Below are 23171 nucleotides of genomic sequence, written 5' to 3' on the forward strand. Positions count from 1 at the left end.
CAGATATAACACTTGGCAAGTCTTTTCCTCAAATCTTTATCTAGTGGCTCACAAAGTAATTTCAACTTTCTCTTGAAGCCTTCTTTTGTCATGGCAACTTTTTTCTTAATTTCTGTTGGGTAGTACATATCTTCCCTCGTCACACTTACAAAATATTTAAAGTTATTGACTTGATCTATTTCTTAAGCCCCTATATTAATACGACATTTTCTACCACTTCTTCCAAGTGTCATTGCTTTTGGTTTTCTTAATAATTCTCATTCCCTTCTTTTAGTTTGGTGTTTAGTTCATCTAACATTTGCATCATTTCTCGTGCACTTTCTGCTATCACAACCATATCATCTGCAAATATTATACACTCTGCTCCCCGATCCCCAACACAAACTCCATTTTCTTCATTAAAACTTGCATTGATCATTTCCCCATTGAAGGAATAGCTTCTTTAATTTTCGGAATGCCTCTTCTTTTCAGAACACATGAATGACTTCAAGTAACATTTATTAAAATATATGAATAATAATAATAATAATAATAATAATAATAGTTACGTGCTTTTACGCCCCACTAACTACTTTTACGGTTTTCGGAGACGCCGAGGTGGGAGAATTTAGTCCCGCACGAGTTCTTTTACGTGCCAGCAAATCTACCGACACGAGGCTGACGTATTTGAGCACCTTCAAATACCACCGGACTGAGCCAGGTTCAAAACTGCCAAGTTGGGGTCAGATGGCCAGCGCCTCAGGCGTCTGAGCCACTCCCCCTTGTGGCTGGGGGCGGTAGAATAACACCCACGGTATCCCCTGCCTGTCGTAAGAGGCGACTAAAAGGGGCCTCAGGGGCTCTGAACTTTGGAGCGTCGGTTGGCGACCACGGGGCCCTCAGCTGAGTCCTGGCATTTCTTCCACTTACTTGTGCCAGACTCCTCACTTTCATCTATCCTATCCGACCTGCCTTGGTCAACTCTTGTTCTTTTCTGACCCCGACGCTATTAGGTTTGCGAGGGCTATGGAGTCTTTCATTTTCACGCCCTTCGTGGCTGTTGTCTTCCTTTGGCCGATACCTTCATTTTTCGAATTGTCGGACCCCTTCCATTTTTTCTCTCTGATTAGTGTTATATAGAGGATGGTTGCCTAGTTGTACTTCCTCTTAAAACAATAATCACCACCACCGCCACTCTGAACCACTCAGCTCGCTCCCCCTGTGAGTGGGGGCGCTAGAATAACACCCACGGTATCCCCTGCCTGCCATAAGAGGCGACTAAAAGGGGCCTCATGGGCTTTGAACTTTGGATTGTGGGTTGGCGACCACGGGGCCCTTGACATTGCTTCCGCTCACTTGTGCCAGGCTCCTCACTTTCATCTATCATATCCGACCTCTCTTGGTCAACGCTTGTTCTTTTACGGCCCCGACGGTATTACGTATGGAGGCCTCGGGAGTCTTTCATTTTCACGCCCTTCGTGGCTGTTGTCTTCCTTTGGCCGATACCTTCATTTTTCGAAGTGTCGGATCCCTTCCATTTTTTCTCTCTGATTAGTGTTATATAGAGGATGGCTGCCCAGTTGTACTTCCTCTTAAACAATAATCACCACCACCACCACTACCACCACCACCACCACCACCCCCCTCACCACCAGCACCACCACCACTCAGCCCGGAAAAAAATAAAATTAAGACACAGGCTAGCAGTATTTGAAATATCACATATTAATAATATTGTATTAAATATCGGTCAGCCCCGCGGTGTAGGGGTAGCGTGCCTGTCAGGGATTTTTACCTGGCTCTGAGGGCTGGTTCGAGGTCCACTCAGCCTACGTGATTACAATTGAGGGGCTACCTGACGGTGAGATGGCGGCCCGGGTCTAGAAACCCAAGAATAATGGCCCAGAGGATTCGTCGTGCCGACTAAACAAAAAACCATCGCAATCTGTAGGCCTTCGTGCTGAGCAGCGGTCTCTTAGTACGGGCTGTTGAGCCATGGGATTTGGTTTGGTTTGGATTAAATGCTGGCGTCGTTGCCAGGAACTACAATATAATACGATTTTGACTCCACCTTGTTAGATGAATGTTTGCATTTGAAATGTTATCTGCAATTTCTAACGGGGAGCGACGGGAGGACAACAGAATCGTTATATCAATATCAGTTTCTTTGCAAAGAGGGTTTTGATATATATATATACATACAATTCCTCGGCTAAGGCCAAGTACACTAAACTCCAACTGCCCAGGGTCACACTCCACCAAAGGTTAAAGCAAAATAGGGAATTTAATGACTGGATAGATCACTTTATTCAAGTGCTTTCCTACATTTTGCGAGCTTTAAAATGTAACTATCATATGATTTAACAGCCTATTCCGACTGGACACAATTAATTGTGAGAAGCTTTTCTTTTTTTACTTTATATTATGTGAAAATGAATGAAAATCCACAGCCGGTTTCCAGTCATTTGGCCGGGTCAGGAATGGAATGAATGAATTCCCCTTCTAGAGGCGAGGATGGGCACTGTGCCGGCTGCCGAAGTCTCTCGCACTCCTCTGGGGGAATGATTAATGAAATGAAATGACATTGGAGAGTGTTTCTGGAATAAAAGATGACATGGAAAACCCAAGTACCCGGAGAAAAACCTGTCCCGCTTCCGCTTTGTCCAGCACAAATCTCACTTGGAGCGACCGGGATTTGAACCACGGAACCCAGCGGTGAGAGGCCGGCGGACTTTGTAGTCTATTATGTGCTTCTCTCTCTCTCTCTCTCTCTCTCTCTCTCTATATATATATATATATATATATATATATATATATATATATATATATATATAAAATATGAGTTTTGGCTGTAGATTGCTCAAAATTTAAAAAGCACCGTATTTCTGTATCGGTCGTGTCCACAGTAACTTTTTAATTTTCCTTCATGTCTGCCTGTATGTATGTATGTATGTAGGGGCATCACGAGAAAATAGCCTTAGATAACTAACTGAAAATCGATAAGAGAAGTCGAGGAATGAGGCTCTACAATGTAGGCTATAAATTATTCACGCGGAGTGAAATGGTAGTTTAGGCCTAACAGTCGGTTTTCAAATATTTATGTTATTAATGGTCCTATCGATAAATACTGCATAACTGAAATTATATAGAATTAAATTTCCGATCATTTATGTCTTATACATTTTTACCGTACCGGCTATGATAACAGATATTCATGAATGTCGATTTTTAGCCGGGCTGAGTGGTTCAGACGGTTGAAGCGCTGGCCGTCTGACCTCACCTTGACAGTTTCGAGCCTGGCTCAGTCCGGTGGTATTTGAAAGTGCTCAAATACGTCAGCCTCGTGCCGGTAGATTTACCACGTAAAATAACTCCTGCGGGACTAAATTCCGGCACCTGGGCGTCTCCGAAAACCGTAAAAGTAATTAGTGGGACGTAAAGCAAATAACATATATGAATTTCGATTTTTTGTTGCTGAGTCCATATCAATGTCCAGCTACGAGAAAATGGATTAACAGAATTTAATGAAAATCGGTATGTAAAGTATACTGCAGTAGAGGCTATAAGAGCTATATTCACGCTCGATAAAATGATAGTTTAGGGTAAGGCGCCTAAAATTTCCTTTTTAAATACCTATGTTATTATATTATGCAAGTTAATAAAATCTTATTCACAACGTGTACACGACTTCATCTGGAATTCTGTATACAATGTAGAATTTTGTAGCGAAGCACTGGTGAAAGGCGCGGTGACAAAGTTCGTTTGGATCAAGAGCCTTTACCCTTTCACAATACTTAACTTCTCCTCTCCCGATATTCTTAATTGTATTGTTTGAAAGTCGGATACATTGTTAAATATTCTTGAAAAACAACTGTAACCTTGAATTCTAGTTTCCGTGAATGACATTTGCCCAGAACAACTTGTAGTTGGAGAACATTACATTTGCATTCTTCTTAAATTTATAGACGTTCAGGTTTTTAAAATAAATCAAGTTCACGATGTCCAAATGTAATAATATCTACCTGTTGATCATTACAACACTGATCACAAAGCAGAGTCTAAATATTACACGAAATCAGACAATCAAAATGATAATATATAGGTTAGATGTCGTGACAAGCGGTTGTCGTGACGTGTATGTATGAGTGGAGCTCAATATGAAGTTTGTAGGCTACCGCAGCACGCTTAATAAAATCTGTTGCCGCATTAAACAAAAGAGAAGCGGCGCGCGTTTATTTAAACCTATGGTTAGCAAAAATATGTTTACGAAGATATTAATTCGACTTTTTTTAAATAATGAAGACAATGAAACGTGCTATATTTACTGAAATATATTTTGAATGTATTAGTTTGAATATAAATAAATCGATTAATAGATTGTGAAGAACACGCACTGGTTTGAGGAAAATGTATAAATTCCTTCTTCTCTATAACGGAAAGAATTTCCATTCTAGGAAGATACTGCCCAATCATGTACATATACGTGGACACTATGTGAACTGCAGCTTGATCTACATACAACTATAGAATGCATGCAACAACTATCAACAAACAGAGAATGATAAACAATCAACTTCTAAACAAACAAAACAGGCACTGTCAAGAAGAATACGGTAGTTCATTCGCTACGTAACACAAGACTAGTCTACTATTGTAATATTCAGCGTTTATATATATCGTGAATCAAATGTATATATCAGCAACACACCGACCTGTGAATTCAGCTGACTGTATTACTCCATTAGACTGAACTAGAGCATCCCGGACTGGGACCACGATGTCTGGGTCAACAGGGGGGCGTGACACAAATTAGACAGATGCTGCCATCTCTTTTTCAGACAGGCTAACTCACTCGGCGGCAAGGAGATACAGTATTGATTCCAAGCAGTTCCACGCTTGTACAGTGTTGTTTTTGACACGAACTTCAAGAGTAGGATGGCCAGATGCAAATAGATTAAAAAAGAGGACAATGCCGGTAAAAAAGGACACCCAAATCATCCATTGAGAGTCTAAATTTAGATATATTCACGTACATAATGTTTTATTAATTTACATATTATTATTATTCCTTTTCTTCTAGCGCTTTTCCAACACATGTGGGGTCACGAGTGCGAACTGTGTCGCACCTGCGGATTTGGCCATGTTTTACGGCCGGATGCCCTTTCTGATGCCAACCCTATATGGAGGGATGTAATATGGTGGTTGGTTGTGTATGTGTTGTCTGAATATGAAGAGGAAAGTGTTGGAACAAACACAAACACCCAGTCCCTGAGCTACAATAATTAATCAGGTGCGATTAAAATCCCCGACCCTTCCGGGAATCGAACCCGGGACCCTCTGGACCGAAGGCCTAAATGCCGAACTTTTCAGCCAAGGAGTCGGACTTATGCATATAAAGGGTAAGGTCACCGGACAAAAAATTAGTCACCTCTGGAGAAATTATTGCAAGCATCATCTAATGCGATGTAACTCCGCCTCTGGACTTGATAACCGCCTGGATTCGGTTAGGAACTGAGTCCGCAAGGTTATGCAGGTACGTCGCATCCAGGTTAAAACAGTCGCTGAGGATCTGATCGCGCAAATTCTACCAAATTGCGGCGATGCTGATGTCGGCGTTTTAGCCGCTGTTCCAACATGTCCCATAGATTTTCACCCCTTGTGGATACACACGGTATCCCCCAGATGTCGTAAGAGGCGACTAAAAGGGACCCCAGGGGCTCTCAAGTTGGTAACGTGGGCTGGCGACAAAGGGCTCTTTAGCTGAGTCCTGGCATTGCTTTCACTTACTTGTGCCAGGTTCCTCACTTTCCTCTATCCTGTCCGACCTCTCTTGGTCAACTCTTGTTCTTTTCCGATCCCGACGGTATTAAAGTACTCGAGGCCTAGGGAGTCTTTCATTTTCGCGCCCTTCGTGGCCCTTGCCTTTCTTTGGCTGATACCTTCATTTTTGGAAGTGTCGGATCCCTTCCATATTCCTTCTGATTAGTGTTATATAGAGGACCGGGCGAGTTGGCCGTGCGCGTAGAGGCGCGCGGCTGTGAGCTTGCATCCGGGAGATAGTAGGTTCGAATCCCACTATCGGCAGCCCTGAAGATGGTTTTCCGTGGTTTCCCATTTTCACACCAGGCCAATTCTGGGGCTGTACCTTAATTAAGGCCACGGCCGCTTCCTTCCAACTCCTAGGCCTTTCCTATCCCATCGTCGCTATAAGACCTATCTGTGTCGGTGCGACGTAAAGCCCCTAGCAAAAAAAAAGTTATATAGAGGATGGTTGCCTAGTTATACTTGCACTTAAAACAATAATCATCACCACCACAGATTTTCAATGAGGTTCAAGTCAGGTAGTTTTGCAGGCCAATCAAGATGTAATGGGATGGGGGAATGTTAAAAAAAAAAAAAAGAGTCACATATGAGTCCAGGCCGATGAACTTTGCTGTAGTCATCTTGAAAAATCGGGATATGAATAGTATACTCATCATACAGGCGTTGATTGAAAGGCAACAGCTGATCATCCAGAATCTTTAAACAAACATGCTGGTTCATGTTAGTGGTCACCTCAGTGAGCGGGCCCAATCGATGATACGAAAAACACCCCCAAAACATCACTGACACATCCCCGCCTTGCACATATCCAGGATAAAATGCTTCATTTGGCCTTCGGTGTACTCGACGATGTGCGTCATTGGTATACAGGCAAAAGCGTGATTCGTCAGACCACATTACGTTCCGCCAGTCAGCTGCTGTCCACGTTAGATGATTTCTAGCCCATTGAAGACGTGCAGCTTTGTGTGCCTGTGTGAGCAATGGCCTCTTGCGAGGTGACCGACTCAAAATGTTCATTGCATGCATTCCCCATCGCAATGTACTCTCGCTAAAAGGTTGGGATCGACCTACAGTAAATGCTTACAAAATTTAAACAATGAAACTAATTTACTCCCCGTGCTGGTACTTTTCTGAAAATTCAGTTTCCTTCAGGGGTTTTGCCGTGTCTAACATATGCTTATAAAAAGATTGTATTGAACCATTTGAGACGGTCCATTGTGCTGAAACCAAAGAAAATAGTCTCTCTACATTTGCATTGTGCCCTGGTAAAGAAAAAAAAATATTCTGCAAGTTTTAATAATTCTGAACTAAAATCAACTGACTTACATGAATTGAAATCCTCTGCCCATTTCTGACTACAACGTAACTTGTTAAATTCAGGATCATTACCATTCCCATTCAGGAATTATTTCAAATTGCAGGACTGATCGAATTATTTCGCATCATCAGTTTGAAAGGATTTAGACTTAGCTTACAAATACAGAATACATTTTTCAACATCACAATAATCTTTTTATTTTTATTTTGCTATTTGCTTTACGTCGCACCGACACAGATCGGTCTTATGGCGACGATGGGACAGGAAAGGTCTAGGAATGGGAAGGAAGCGGCCGTGGCCTTAATTAAGGTACAGCCCCAGCATTTGCGTGGTGTGAAAATGGGAAACCACGGAAAACCATCTTCAGGGCTGCCGACAGTGGGATCATCACAACAATAATCAATATCACTTTTCAGTGCCATCCATTTAAAACAGGCTTCCTTCAAATCCCGGTTATCTCCTGTCGCTTGGCTCGTTGTCAGCTATCACGGGGTATTGCTGAAAAATAAGCATGTAGTATACAGAGTAGTAAACAGTGTTACCAGGTCTACAAATACAAAGTCGGTAGATTGTACGTAAAAAATTCGGGAATTTTAATGAAAATGTCGGTAATTTCTTGAGCAATGAAATGATATAATACAACTAAATTAAAGAATTCAACAGTCATTTGAAGTTATTAGGAGAAAAATACACAATTTCACTCACACATTCTATCTGGCCACTCAATGATTTTTCTCCTCAAATTTCCTGTAGATGTAGTTATTCATCAGGCGTCGAAATTGTGTGCCAATTTTGAAGTCATAGCAGGATGCAGATTTTGTATTCTGTATGCGGGTCGGAGATTTCTGTTCGAATGATGCAGTCAAGCGTGAGTTTTGAGTTCGATAAGCGGGAAGATGTTACGTAATTCGAGCCTAAATGAATGCGGGGAAGTACCTAACGAGTGATATTATCGATAAAACGTTATGCAGTGAGACAAGGAGAACTTTTCAGAACAAATATATTACGCACCATTAGTTGTTATTATTAATCGTTTTCCACAAATTTGGATTAGAACAAATTTCGGGAGATGTTTTTGTTTTTTTCGAATTTTCTAGTGTGTTGCAAAAAAATCGGGAGATCTCACGAAAATTCGGGAGATCTGACAAGACAACACTGGTGGTAAATAGCGATTATTATCACAATACAAGGCATGCATAGAATAATCGCATGTACTGTATCGATAATCGCATTTATGTGTATCAATACGATATCGATAATGCCGTCACGTAATGAAGAATACTTGTATTATTCAAATTACCCAAAAATAAGCAGATTTACTAAAAAAGAACATTGCGGGTTTTTAAATAATCCACCCAGACCCCGAACAATGGTCTAAAAAGGAGGACATATCCGGATAAAAGATGATATCTGGTCACCGTATAAAGAGGGAAAAAGTACTATCACTGACTGCCTGCCCGGTGGCTATGATCGATAAGGCGTCAAGACTTTTACGTTCTAACACCGTGGTTAGCGGGTTAAAGACCATTGGCGGAAAAAAATAAGTCACCATCAGAATATTGGCTGGCAGGTTGTATACAATTTCTAATTACTGCATTGCGTGCCAAGAGCCTGGATTCAGTTCCAAATCTGTCCGCAGTATTCATATAGTGTGGAGACATTTAGCCTTGTGTCATGTACAAAGACCTGCGCCAGGTCTCTCCAATGGCCCATGACAATCAATCAATCAATCAATCAATCAATCAATCAATGAATCAATCAATCAGTCAATCAATCAATCAATTCCTACTGATGTTCGGAAGGAGACTTACAAATAATCACCAAACAACGTCACTAACAAGCTCTCTGCTAAGTTTCCCTACCCATCACACTACTGCGGTGATTCATTCGTCCCCGCCACTATCCGCCTGTGGAATTCCCTGCTACTACGACTACTAAATTGTTTCCACTCCTCCCCTAAAGGGGAAGGCGGGCCTCTCAGACGGTGTCGCCATCCCTCAGGCCGCGAGATTTGTTACGGTGAAGGAGATGCTCGGAGAAGGTGAGGGGGTTGGCGGCCGTGGCCTATGCAAGGAACTGTCCCGGCATTCGCCTTAGTGCAGGAGAATGGAAAACCACGGAAAAAACCTCTGCTCGTTTCGCCGGTCACAGTGCTGAGCTGTTGGACCGCGGACCAGCTGTGGCCACTTATGGGCCTAGGCCCACTCTGCATCTACCGACCGTTAAAACAACTTCATCGCTGTTATTTAGTCAGGAGACAAATGGAAAACGCATGCGAGTATCGATTAGTGAAGTGTTCCGCTTTTAATCCCTCCGCGTGCAGATGATATACATCCGGACAAGGCTCCCAAACCGGGATATATGGTAACCCGAAGTATATGACTTGATTCTTCTCGACACGGAAAAGCACTTTACACTTTCCGATCTTGTCATGGGAATCGTGAATTATCATAATGAGAGAGTGCGACTGCACGCCAGGAAAAGATTTATGCAACTTTACGGCTTTTCAGTCGAAAATACTAGGCTCACCAGACAAAAAACTAGTCACCCCTCGAGAAATTATTATAAGCATAATTAAATAACGTGTAACTCCGCCTCTGGACTTGCTAATCGTCTGGATTCGTTAGCAAGCGAGTCCACAAGATTGTGCAGGTACGTCACGTCCAGGTTAAGCCACACGCTGAGGATTTGATAGCTCACTTCCACCAAATTACGGTGATGCTGATGTCGGCGTTTTATCCGCTGTTCCAACACGTCCCACAGATATTCAGTGGGGTTCAAGTCAGGTGATTTTGCAGGCCATTTGAGAGGTAATTGGGTGGGAGAGTGTTCACAAAACATATGCGTCCGGTCCGATGAACTTTGCTGTTGTCAGCTTGAAAAATCGGGGTATCAGTAGCGGTAGCATAGGTAGGATCGACCGATTTAGTATAGATATAGTAACAAAATAATGATAGAACATAATGAAGGTGCTTGTGAGTCTGTGGTGTGCGCATGCATGAAAGGACACTGATACAAGTGAATTATGTTGATATTCAGACTGCAGAACACTACAAAAATCCTACACTAAAATACAGAACAGGAGCAATATGATCAGGGTCAACAGTTTTACAGTATGTTCAGACTACAATCTAAAATCCAACTTTCGAGGCTCCCTACAAAATAGATTCAGGAGGTCTGTTGGTTTTACAGTTATGTCTCTACGAATGTTCAAGAGAGCCAACAATTTGAGTCGACTTTCATTTGTTCATTGTCAGTTTCCGTTTATTTCCTTCTGTAAAACTTCAAAGGTGGGAGAGGGGTACTAACTCCCCAGTAACCCCGCCCCCCTTGGCTACGCCCCTGAGACTTACGAATGTTGAAAGTGCTTATATAATAATATGCATTTTATTTTATGTACATAAACATGAAAAATCTGTACTTGTTGCACATCTACTTGACACAGCACATTAAGAATCAAATTACAATATTCGTCCGCCTCTGTGGTGTAGTGGTTATTGCGATTAGCTGCCCCCCCCCGGAGGCCCAGATTCGATTCCCGGCTCTGCCACGAAATTTGAAAAGTGTTACGAGGGCCGGAACGGGGTCCACTCAGCCTCGGGAAGTCAGCTGAATAGAGAGGCGTTCGATTCCCTCCCCAGCCATCCTGGAAATGGTTTTCCATGGTTTCCCACTTCTCCCCCAGGCAAATGCCGGGATGGTACCTAACTTAGGGCCACGGACGTTTCCTTCCCTCTTGTCTATCCCATCCGATCTTCAGAACCCCCCCCCCCCTACCCCTCACAAAGCAGGTGAGGCCCCCTGGGAAAGGTACTGGTCCTCCTTCCCAGTTTTGTTCCTAGACCCAAAGTCTCATGCTCCAGGACACTGCCCTTGAGGCGGTAGGGGTGAGATCCCTCGCTGAATCCGAGGAAAAAACCGACCCTAGAGAGTCAAGATGTACAAAAATTCTCTCACTGTTTTACAGATACATCCGAAAGGGATAAAACTGAATATTTTAGAAACTCTAGAAATTTATAGGAATCAATTAATAGATCCTTAACACATAATAAAAAAATTGAAAATGAATATTTGAAAACTAAGCTTCTGGGAGGACACACACCTATGTTTGACTCAATATAGATGTAATAAAATCATAATCCACAAAGCCCCTAGTCTTCGATAAAATAGTATAATATTCTTAGAAAACTACTGTGTATTAAATAGAGCAACAATTAAACGTCACAATGTCCCTACCTGACGACAGTGTATAAGCTCTAAAACGCGTTGTGGAACACAAATTAATAAAAACTGTGACGGATCATAACGACTAAATTACCTACATTTACAAAAAAAAAAAAGCCACATTTAACTTCCATAAGCAATTATTCCCACCACGAATTTACATCTTTAATAGGAACAGAACAGGATGAAGGAAAACTGAGTACAAAGTGACTTACACAGTTTGTGTTTTAGGTTTCTATACCTACACAAATTTATTCTAAATATAAGGAACCACACACGTGCATTCACTCGCGCTGAGAAGTATATTAGCGAGCAATTTTTCAGAGTAGGGGGCTACCTTCACACAAAGAACACATATTGACGAAATCCTGTCCGTGTGACACATGAAGCCTTAGTATAAAGGAAGATATCAATCACGCCCATCACCCAAAGTCACTACTAGGATGCAAGTTAAAATAAAAAGATATGTTTCATTCTCGAAAGAACATCATCAGATTCTATCATATCACACTGAGATATTTAGAAATGTATAAACACTTGCTGTTGCTCTGTCATTGGTGCGAGTCCAGCTGGCTAGCCAGTCCATTGACCTTCTTCTACGCCGCGCCCCACTTACTGTAGGTCAATGACACGCTGTATTTTACCTATACGTGTTCTATTTTAGTGCTCCCATTATTATTATTGTTGTATACAAGGAACTTGGTATACAAGGCACAACATAAAAGTTTATTGCTTCAACACATTTATACAATATGTACATGAAATAGAACGAAACTTTTCTTGAAGCTTGTTGAGTTGCACACGTTTAATGTTAATGTAAGGTAGTAGGCTGAGGGCCTGAATATTATTTACATAGGTACAAATGGCGATTCCTATATACATTCAATCTTGTCTTGATGAGACAGTCTGTTCAAATGAGAGAATGTTCTTGATAGTTGAACACTATCGGTCATGTATAATAACAAGTGTAACTTGTAGATAGAGTTCGTATTAGCAGAATGCTAACAGGAGGCGTATAACTTGCAAGGAACTTGCGTCTAATGTTCATATATAGCAGAATGCTACTATTGGAGTCGGAGCACTGTAGGGGACTTGAGTGAGTAGCAGAATGCTTGGATGGGTGCTCGACGTGGCTACGGGAAGCAGGATGAATGAGGCAATGTCCAGAGGTGAAACCTCACGGCCAGGAATCAGTCCCACCTATTCAGAACACATTTTTAAGAGGGTGCCTCCGTGCCTGACTTGCGGTGTAGTCTGGTCATTGGACACTGTAAGAGTCCTGGAGAGGCGAGAAACGTTGCTCCTTTTATAGCGCTGGCTGACGTCACCGACGATCACGTCAGCGCACTGCAGTCTGCCTCGTGGTCTCTGGAAACATCGATGTGTCGGGCGGGCTGCGGAGATTGCAGGCGCGGAGGACACACACAACAATATTATTATTATTATTATTATTATTATTATTATTATCCTAGAATTACAATTATTTTGTATCATCTAAATAGCATCTAATGGACTGCCTATTATACCAGTAATTTTATGTTATACCATTTACATTTGGAACAGTGCTTGCAGTTTATTAAATACTGATAGCAAATTAGAACTTGCCAAAATATTTTCGATTTAATTTTAACAATTACACCTTATCCAGTTCAACATATTATTACATTATTGTATCTCTTTCTTTCTTACCCTCCAGGGTGGAGCAGAGCAGAGTAGAGCAACCAATAGGAACTAGACGCAAGGGCGAAATAGATTATGTCATACCATCGACATGCAGGAAAGGAGAAACTTGAGAACGCATGTGTCTGAAATATGACGGATGTGAGAACACGAAGAAACAAGTCTGAAGAAGGTAAGTCCAGGAAGTGGTTGAGAAGAAATACGATATGAGTAAAGGACTGCGTTCAAGGTTTGGACTTAAAGTGAAATATGCGCCTGTGAGGTAGGCAACCCGCACAGTAGAAGCCAACGACGTATTTTGGATAAACAGGCAAAAAGTCCTTCCTGTATTTAAGAGACAACGCTCTGCTACCAAATGTCAACGTTGCTTACATGTCGTATTTAAGAGAGCTGGGGTCGGACGAAAGTTGCCATTCTTGTCTTCCCAACAACTAGCCCTCCCTTATACTTCCAATTATCACGCGAATGATTTTTGTTTACCTCCCTTCTTTTTTGAAATCCATTACCCAGTTTCTCAATACAGGGGCTGCCTGGCCGAGGCTGTAAAGGCGTGCTCTGTTCGCCCGGAAGGACGTGGGTTCGAATCCCCGCCAGGAAGTCGTAAAATTTAAGAAACGAGATTTCCACTTCCGGAGGTGCATAATGGCCCTGAGGTTCACTCAGCCTACATCAAAAATGAGTACCAGGTTAATTCCTGGGGGCAAAGGCGGCCGGGCGTAGAGCTACCCACTCTACCCCATCACGTGTCGAGGTTAACAATGGTGGAAGCCTTTACCTTCTACTCCTCCAAGGGCCTTCATGGCCTGTACGGAGATGACTTTGCTTTGCTAGTTTCTCAATAGAAGTGATGTGTGGTCTCGGGTAATGCACTGCATTATGAATGCTGAACGCTGGAGTTCGAATCACAGTACGGCGGAGATTTTTTTCTGAATAGTAAATAACTCATTCTTATTTAAGTCAATACATTCTTCTTTCTTAATCCGTTTACCCTCCAGGGTTTGCTTTTCCCTCCGACTCAGCGAGGAATCCCACCTCTACCGCCTCAAGGGCAGTGGGACTTTGCGTCGGGGGATACATTTGGGAAGGAGGACCAGTTCCTCGCCCAGGAGGCCTCACCTGCTATGCTGAACAGGGGCCTGCTAGGGGGGGGGGATGGGGCTAGGGGGGATTGGAAGGGATAGTCAAAGAAGAGGGAAGGAAGCGACCGTGGCCTTTAGTTAGGTACCATTCCGGCATTTGACTGGAGGAAACGTGGGAAACCATGGAAAACCACTTCGAGGGTGGCTGAGGTGGGAATTGAACCCCCACTACTCAGTTGACCTCCCGAGGCTGAATGGACCCCGTTCCAGCCCTCCTACCACTTTTAAAATTTCATGGCAGAGTCAGGAATCGAACCCGAGCCTCCGGGGGTGGCAGCTAATCACACTAACCACTACATCACAGAGGCGGACGTCAATATATTCACTACGTATATATTTTTACTACATTGCGCCTGCTAAATCAAATTAATGGACTTGCACTTGAGTGAATGTATCTTTTAGCTCCCGTCTCTTTAGAACTTAATTAACCAGTATCTCAATTACAATGTCCGACAGTGATGTATGATCTTGAGGTAACGCACTGGAGTATGGATGCTGAGCACTGGAGTTCGAACCCAGTAAGGCGGAGAATCTTCACTGAATAATAAATGAATATAACTTTCAGTAAAAGAGTACTGCGGAAGTGAGGGGTGCAGAGCAGCCAATAGGCACAGCTGAGTAGAACATGTCATGGCGGCGACATGGATGCCTCCAGAAACTTAGAAGTAAATATCTGAAATATGGCTGATGAGAAAATGTGAAATAAGGAATTCTGAAAAACGACAATGGCCGAGAAATCGTTCAGAAGAAGTTGTTCAAGGATTGAATAGTAAAAGGGGGAGGGAGGTGCGTGTGTAGCGCCTGTGAGGTAGGCAACCCGCCCAGCAGGGGCCAACGACCTACTTTTAAACAAACCGACATAGAGCCCTCCCTGTATTTTAGACAGCTGGGGTAATGGCTCCGGTTTCCCCTCTGGGTTGGGCCGAGCGCTGCCTAATACATGTTCCTAACCACTAGCCCACCCTTGGCCCTACGTTTATCAACAGACCAGAAATCCAAGATTTGGTTCTGGTTACTGATTGGCTGTAAGCGAGCATGCACACTACTGTAGACTTAGACTCTGCCTTATTCACTATGAAGTAATTTAAATCTGTAGGTCATGTGATCTGTCGTCGTATTCAAAGAGTTTTTACTTATTTTTTGATCGTGTTTACTCGACCGTACGACATACGAGCATGGTACTGTAAAAGTTCATCTTAAGTAATAACCAGAAGATATGTATTTGCTTAACTGGCATAGTGCAAATGCTTTAGTTTCTCTCTCCTAATAGTTCTAGCCCTAGTTAAAAGTTCGCGATGCATCCGCTACGTTCAGATTCAAATCATTTTATTTAATTTTTATGATAACCTATGTGCTGCCTTTTTTACAGACTCCCTTTCTTAATCTGTTTACCCTCCAGGTTTGGTTTTTCTCTTGGACTCAGTGAGGGATCCCACCTCTACCGCCTCAAGGACAGTGTCCTGGAGCGTGAGACATTGGGTCGGGAGATACAACTGGGGAGAATGACCAATACCTCGCCCAGGCAGCCTCACCTGCTATGGTCTTGAGGTAACGCACTGGAGTATGGATGCTGAGCACTGGAGTTCGAACCCAGTAAGGCGGAGAATCTTCACTGAATAATAAATTAATATAACTTTCAGTAAAAGAGTACTGCGGAAGTGAGGGGTGCAGAGCAGCCAATAGGCACAGCTGAGTAGAACATGTCATGGCGGCGACATGGATGCCTCCAGAAACTTAAAAGTAAATATCTGAAATATGGTGGATGAGAAAATGTGAAATAAGGAATTCTGAAAAACGACAATGCCTTGTGGTGGGGATCGGAAGATTGGAAGGGATGGACAAGGAAGAAGGAAGCGACCGTGGCCTTAACCCTGTAACGCCCAAACCAACTGTATGATGACATAAAAATTATGTTTCCAGTAAAACTACTTCCTATAGCCTCAACTTACTCTATTATATGTATTTTGTAACATTTCAAATTTTTGACCCTTTTATTTTTAATGTGACATATTTGTCACACTGGGCATTATATGATAGATTTCATTCAAAAATAATTTTATTATTAACTAACTTCTTATATATGCCCTGTACATTCATTCTCTTCCTAAAGAGTGGCTTGATATTAGTTATTTATATTTTAACAGAAATAGGCCTTAAAATTAGAATAATCGACCATATAAAAATAAAAAGCATATAAAAATGAGCATAAAAAGGAGCATTTTATTTCAATTTTCGCTGTGATTATAATTTTCTAGCGCTATCTACACATGGAACCTTCTGAAGCAATTCTGGTCTTTGTTCAAACAAAGAAATACACTACACTTTTCACACCAAATGTGGGAGGCCATCTTGATGCATATCTTGCAGCATCCTCTTGTGTCTTTCCATACTGGCCAGTGTTCGTACTTGTCTTTGTGGCAATCAGTAACTGGAAGAATTGTTGTAGCTGCTTTCTTCCTAGATTTTGACACATCGTCTCTGCTACCTAGGTCATGCTCGCTTTGCTTTACCTTTGCCAGCTGAAACAAGGGCACAAGCAATTTCAGCCTGAAACTTTCTCAATGCCATGTGTTGCTCTTGTAGACTTTTGCAATTCTCCCTGTACTTGATCCAACTATTGACAACTGCAATGCATATCAGATGCCAAAAGATGTACAGATACAATCTTCTATTCGTTCTATGGAAATCTGAAAATAATAGCAAATTATTATTATTATTATTATTATTATTATTATTATTATTACCCCATATTTCACTCGTATATGGCATACGTGATGGTAAATAATCACTCAATTTCAACAGGACAGACAACAAACAACAGAAATACATAACACACGCCATTCAATTGGAAATACCCTCGAATGCCCAGTGTTACATATTTGTAACATCAGATTCTGAAATCGCCCTACAGCTACACATATTAAGCTGGTGCACTCCCAAAGTACATTTTCTCTTCAATGAACATTATAATTTCATAATACAACTTTATAAGTATGGAAAACACTAAATTGTAGAAACAGTAAGAATAACAAACTTACCTTGCGTGTCATCCTCCTTCACAGCAGCGACCGGTTGACTTCAATAAAATGGCGCGAACTTCCCGGACCACAGTTGAAGAAAATATCCACCAGAGTGTGTTCATGACTGTGTGACAAATGTGCTACACTGGGCAATAAGATGTATTCTAGCTTCTGATAGCATCTGAAATTCGTGTGACAAATTTGTCACGCCTGGCATTATAGGGTTAAGTTAGGTATCATTCCGGCATTTGCTTGGAGGAGAAGAGGGAAACCACTTCGATGATAGCTAATTTGGGAATCGAACACCCCTCTACTCACGTGACCTCCCGAGGCTGAGTGGACCCCGTTCCAGCTCTCGTATCACTTGACAAATTTAGTAGCAGAGAATCGATATTTACTCGGCTTTAAAAAAGAACGGCTGACACTACTGCTGTTATAGCTATTTAGAGGTGGTAGGTAGTGGTCTCTGCCTCTGTGATGTAGTGGTTAGTGTGATTAACTGCCACCCGCGGAGGCCCGGGTTCGATTCCCGGCTCTGCCACGAAATTTGAAAAGTGGTACGAGGGCTGGAACGGGGTCCACTCAACCTCGGGAGGTCAACTGAGTAGAGGTGGCTTCGATTCCCACCTCAGCCATCCCGGAAGTGGTTTTCCGTGGATTCCCACTTCTCCTCCAGGCAAATGTCGGAATGGTACCTAACTTAAGGCCACGGCCGCTTCCTTCCCTCTTCCTTGTGAATCACACACTATCTTCACATTCCCCCACAAGGCCCCTGTTCAGCATAGCAGGTGAGGCCGCGTGGGCGAGGTACTGGTCATCCCCCGATCCAGAGTCTGAAGCTCCAGGACACTGCCCTTGAGGCGGTAGAGGTGGGATCCCTCGCTGAGTCCGAGGGAAAAACCGACCCTGGAGGGTAAACAGATAAAGAAGAAGAAGATGTTGCTGTCAGAGAGGGGAGAATACAAAGAACATCATGTTCGTGTTCTTTCTAGGAGATTGGCTTCAAAAGTAATGAAGTGCCATTCGTAATTGGTGACCCTTATCGGCGCCCGATATCTCCAAGGTCATCAGATGTGCGTCGTACGTCAGCAAGTAGTAACGAGCATTCATGCACGAGATTAGCAGATAAGCAGACAAGTCACGTATAGCCTTCTTAGCTCAGTGGTAGAGCACTGGTCTCGTAAACCAGGGGTCGTGAGTTCGAACCTCATAGAAGGCATTTGCTTTTGGGAACACAAATATCATCGGAATTGTCTGACATTCGGTATACTACGGCTTGATTTTTTTAAATGGATGGAATGGACTTTTCCGAGTTACAAGCTTCAATGTAATTTAATTTACTTTACTTTAAAAATCAAAAAATTGGGGAATGCGTTTTGATATTTAAACTGTCTTAGCATATTCGCTTTCTGTACGAAGGGTTCGAATTTCGCAGTCCGACCTCTGTTAAAAGTTAAAAGTTCAGATCGTTAATAATAATCACTCACAGTATATCGTACCGGTACTGTTTGGTTGAAGGAAGGAAAAGCTGGCTCGAAAAATACTTCTAAAATAACCAGTTTAAAACAATTTTCCTCACGAGGGTAAACTTTCCGGCTACGTACACTGATGTAAGTTCTCCATGACTTATATTAGCCGAGGACTGGACACATTCGTTCGTGCGAAAAGCTTGCACACAAGAAGATCGGGGAAGATTAAAGAAAGAAAATGTAGCGGATGGAGGTATAATGATAAACTCCCAGGATCTCTTAAACCCAGTACCGTACCGTTGGAGTTTAAAAATGGCAATGGAGGAAGATGAGGCATACTCGAGTCCATTGAAACTTTAAAGTACGACGTTTAAAAAGAGGGAAAGTTACAGAAACTCTACACTTACTAATTTAGTAGCGAGGGATCCCACCTCCACCACCTCAAGGGCAGTGTCCCGGAGCTTCAGACTCTGGGTCGAGGGATGACCAGTACCTCGCCCAGGCGGCCTCACGTGCTATGCTGAACAGGGGCCTTGTGGGGGAATGTGAAGATAGTGTGTGATTCACAAGGAAGAGGGAAGGAAGCGGCCGTGGCCTTAAGTTAGGTACCATCCCGACATTTGCCTGGAGGAGAAGTGGGAAACCACGGAAAACCACTTCGAGGATGGCTGTGGTGGGAATCGAACCCTCCTCTACTCAATTGACTTCTTGAGGCTGAATGGACCCCGTTCCACCCCTCGTACCATTTTCGTGGCAGAGCCGGGAATCGAACCCGGACTTCCGGGGGTGGCAGCTAATCACGTTAACCACTACACCACAGAGGCGGACAGGCACCACTTTCAATTAAATTATAATTAGTTTCATTAACAGATTAAGACAGTTATTGAAATTCGTAACAGAAACTATCTTTCACCCTTTTAAAAGTACACAGAGTACAATGCGTCTGACATCTTAACACTGATGTCTTCGATGAGCTTTGATAACTTCACAATTTACGTAGATTTAGTCCCAAACAGCATGAACAATCACGTTAGAAATTGGAATGGAAGACCTACGGAAGTATGCGGCGGAAGATGAGGTAAATAACCTATCATGCTCAGTTTACCAGCAAATTGCGAGACATCACGAGATTTCCTTCTTCTGGGGCTCCAAAGAGAAAAAATATTAGAGCTACTTTGAACTTCTGTAGCGCTCACATCAAATACGAATTTTGAACTATTTAGAGACAAAAAAAAAGATACACGCTCATTTTTACGGGACAACCTTTCATAATACGGGACGCAAAATTTTCACCTCAAATACGGGATGTCCCGTACATTACGGGACAGGTGGCAACCCTACCTAGAGGGTAATCAAATTAAGAAGAAGAAGAAGAAGAAGAAGAAGAAGAAAAAGAAGAAGAAGTAACTTGAGTTGACGTTCAGGAAACTAGAAGATACTCGTATTTCAGATCTCACGAACCGAAGATTGTGATTTCTTCCGTATAATAAAGAGCGAGTGTAATATTGAGGGGTTTGGGAAGAAAAATGCAGTTCGGACAGATATGATTCGCAGATTGTTGTTGAAGTTATTTCACAAGCATATGTTATTTCCTAAGAACAGGAGTTTAAATAAGTAACACCAGTGTGTGTTAATAATTTCCCACCGAGCTCGATAGCTGCAGTCGCTTAAGTGCGGCCAGTATCCAGTATTCGGGAGATAGTAGGTTCGAACCCCACTGTCGGCAGCCCTGAAAATGGTTTTCCGTGGTTTCCCATTTTCACACCAGGCAAATGCTGGGGCTGTACCTTAATTAAGGCCACGGCCGCTTCCTTCCCACTCCTAGCCCTTTCCTGTCCCATCGTCGCCGTAAGACCTATCTGTGTCGGTGCGACGTAAAACAACTAGCAAAAAAAAAAAAAATTTCCCACGAGGAGGTTACGAATTAAAATCTGTGCCTCCTGTGAGGATCGAACTCACGACCCCTGGTTTACAAGACCAGTGCTCTGCCACTGAGCTAAAGAGGCGACATATCTAGCAGTCTTCCTACTGCGAACATTAGAATAATACGTTGTGATATGTTCTGCAAAACCTGCTTCGGATTGTTGAAGAAATCGCAGTTAAGACAAAAAAACCTGCGTAGTCATTACTCCATCATGAGAACAAGAGCACCATCAGTAATGGAAATAAAAGTGGTGTATATAAAATACGCCCTCCTCTGTGGTGAAGTGGTTAGTGTAATTAGATGCCACCCCACGGAGTTCCGGGTTCGATTCCCGGCTCTGCCATGAAATTTGAAAAGTGATACGAGGGCTTGAACGGGGTCCACTAAGCCTCGGGAGGTCAACAGAGTAGAGGGGGGCAGCCATCATCGAAATGGATTTCCGTGGTTTCCCACCCCTTCCCTCTTCCTACTCATCAAAAAACTGTGCAGTGTATTAATGAGTTGGAACGTTATGCGTTTGTGTATAAGCAACAGTGGCGTATTCTGGGATCAAGACGTCGGCTAACACTGTCTCACCATGTTTGAGAGACGGAGTACACAATATTTTCGAGGTTTGGTTTTAGTAACGCACTCCCTATATGAACAAATGCACAAAAATTAACATTGCTGAACTTACATAGTTTAGAAGAAATGTAATAAGCCTAACATATGATGTTCTTGCTTATTATTAGCAATATAATTTGAGTATTCCTTATTCTTCCCACATATATATACAAATATGTTAAGGAGGCAAGTCACTCGACGGAAGAGTTTCCGAGAAACGACGATCTATTTCGCAATTTCTCAAACATGATCTTGAGCTGACTTGAGTGACTGCTGATGCAAAGCACGTGTCCCCTTGTTTGCTTGTTTATTGTGAATAAAAATAATACACAACGTTTATCAAGTATACTGTTTAATTAGTTGGAAGTGCAAACGTCCGTCCAGTATGTGTGTGTGTGTGTGTGTGTGCGAGAAAGTGCCGTAATTGTAAACCATATGTGAACCACGCCAGTCTGTGATTAAACATTAAACCACCGAGTGGCGAGAAGACGTGTGTGTTAAATGTGTTTTCCAAATTTCGTGAAGAAAATCCTGGAAGTACTCTGGATGAAGTAACACGTGCAGTGGCTGATCAAACTGATATTTCTAAGGCAAGTATTTACCGTGCTAGGAAAGAACTTAAGGTTGACAGAAGACTGGTTACGATTAAGAAAACCCGTAAAGGAACAAAGCTAACTGAAAAATACGACAGGTTTACAAAAGACGCTATCTGTAACAAAAATTCATTACTTCCTTTTAAGAAATGAAATACCTTCCCACTCCTAGCCCTTTCCTATCGTCGCCATTAGACCTATCTGTGTCGGCGCGACCTTAAGCAAAAAAAAAAAAAAAATAATAATAATAATAAAAAAATTAAAAAATACATTGTTATCACTTGAGGTTTGGGCTTCATCGATAGCTTTGTTAGTCTTCGGTATACGCCACTGATAAGCAACCAGAAATGACTGAAACTTTTGTTTGGACTAAGCCGGAAAACTGAATGAGAATGGCCATGTTCAAAAGTCGAAAAATAATATTGTGCGGTATTTTCTACAGGTTTTTTTGCTAGTTGCTTTACGTCGCACCGACATAGATAAGTCTTATGGCGACGATGGGACAGGAAAGGGCTAGGAGTGGGAAGGAAGCGGCCGTGGCCTAAATTAAGGTACAGCCATTTGCCTGGTGTGAAAATGGGAAACCACGGAAAACCATTTTCAGGGCTGCCGACTGTGGGATTCGAACCTATCTGCCGAATACTGGATACTGGCCGCACTTAAGCGACTGCAGCTATCGAGCTCGGTTTTTACAGGTTTAGTAGGCATGAAATTCAGTGTACTGTACTGTATAAGAATTCAAAGAAGCTCAGTATTTGTTATGTATATCCAGTATACAGTACACACTAGCTTCCTTTCCTGCACCGTTAGTCAGTTGCGAAGCTATTTGTTAATGAATGGGTCAACAGGAAATCTTACTATAAAATTTCTTGCAAAGTAGTTCCAAACGTCGAGTTTTCTTGGTTGGAAAATGGTCAATCACACTGTCCTTCAATACTTGATCACTCATCAATTCTTTCACAAGCATTATAAAAACACTAGCCATGCTTTATGGTGGGTGTGCTATTTACCAACTGATGAGCCCAAATTAACACACGGAAGCGAAACGCTGGCAACCAGGAATGAGTTAGCTGGAAAATGTATAATGTCCGATAACGGACCATTTATATTGGTATTATTAATAGACGCACGAAATTAAATTTAAACCGTATTATCGCCGACAGCCTGCCCGGTGGCTATGATCGTTAAGGCATCAAGACTTTTATGTTCTAACAGCGTGATTAGCGGCTTCAAGACCAATTGGCGGAAAAAGAATGTCACCATCAGAATGTTGGCTGGCAGGGTGGGAGAGGTAGTTGTATACAATTTCTAATCACTGCATTGCGTGCCAAGAACCTGGATTCAATTCCAAATCTGTCCGCAGTATTCATATAGTGTGGAGACCTTTAGCCTTGTGTCA

General features: G+C 42.4%; 2 non-coding genes across 2 annotated transcripts; one reads left to right on the forward strand and one right to left on the reverse strand.

Annotated features, from left to right (window-relative positions):
• The first annotated feature begins 18330 nt into the window (after window positions 1–18330).
• Window positions 18331–18402, forward strand: TRNAT-CGU (transfer RNA threonine (anticodon CGU)). Its single transcript has one exon. It is a non-coding gene; the product is annotated as a tRNA-Thr (tRNA).
• A 2184-nt stretch (window positions 18403–20586) lies between these two features.
• On the reverse strand, window positions 20587–20658 carry TRNAT-UGU (transfer RNA threonine (anticodon UGU)). The gene has a single exon. It is a non-coding gene; the product is annotated as a tRNA-Thr (tRNA).
• Window positions 20659–23171: the final 2513 nt, after the last annotated feature.

The sequence above is a fragment of the Anabrus simplex genome, chromosome 11 (genome assembly GCF_040414725.1).
Source record: "Anabrus simplex isolate iqAnaSimp1 chromosome 11, ASM4041472v1, whole genome shotgun sequence".
Taxonomy (NCBI): Eukaryota; Metazoa; Arthropoda; class Insecta; order Orthoptera; family Tettigoniidae; genus Anabrus; species Anabrus simplex.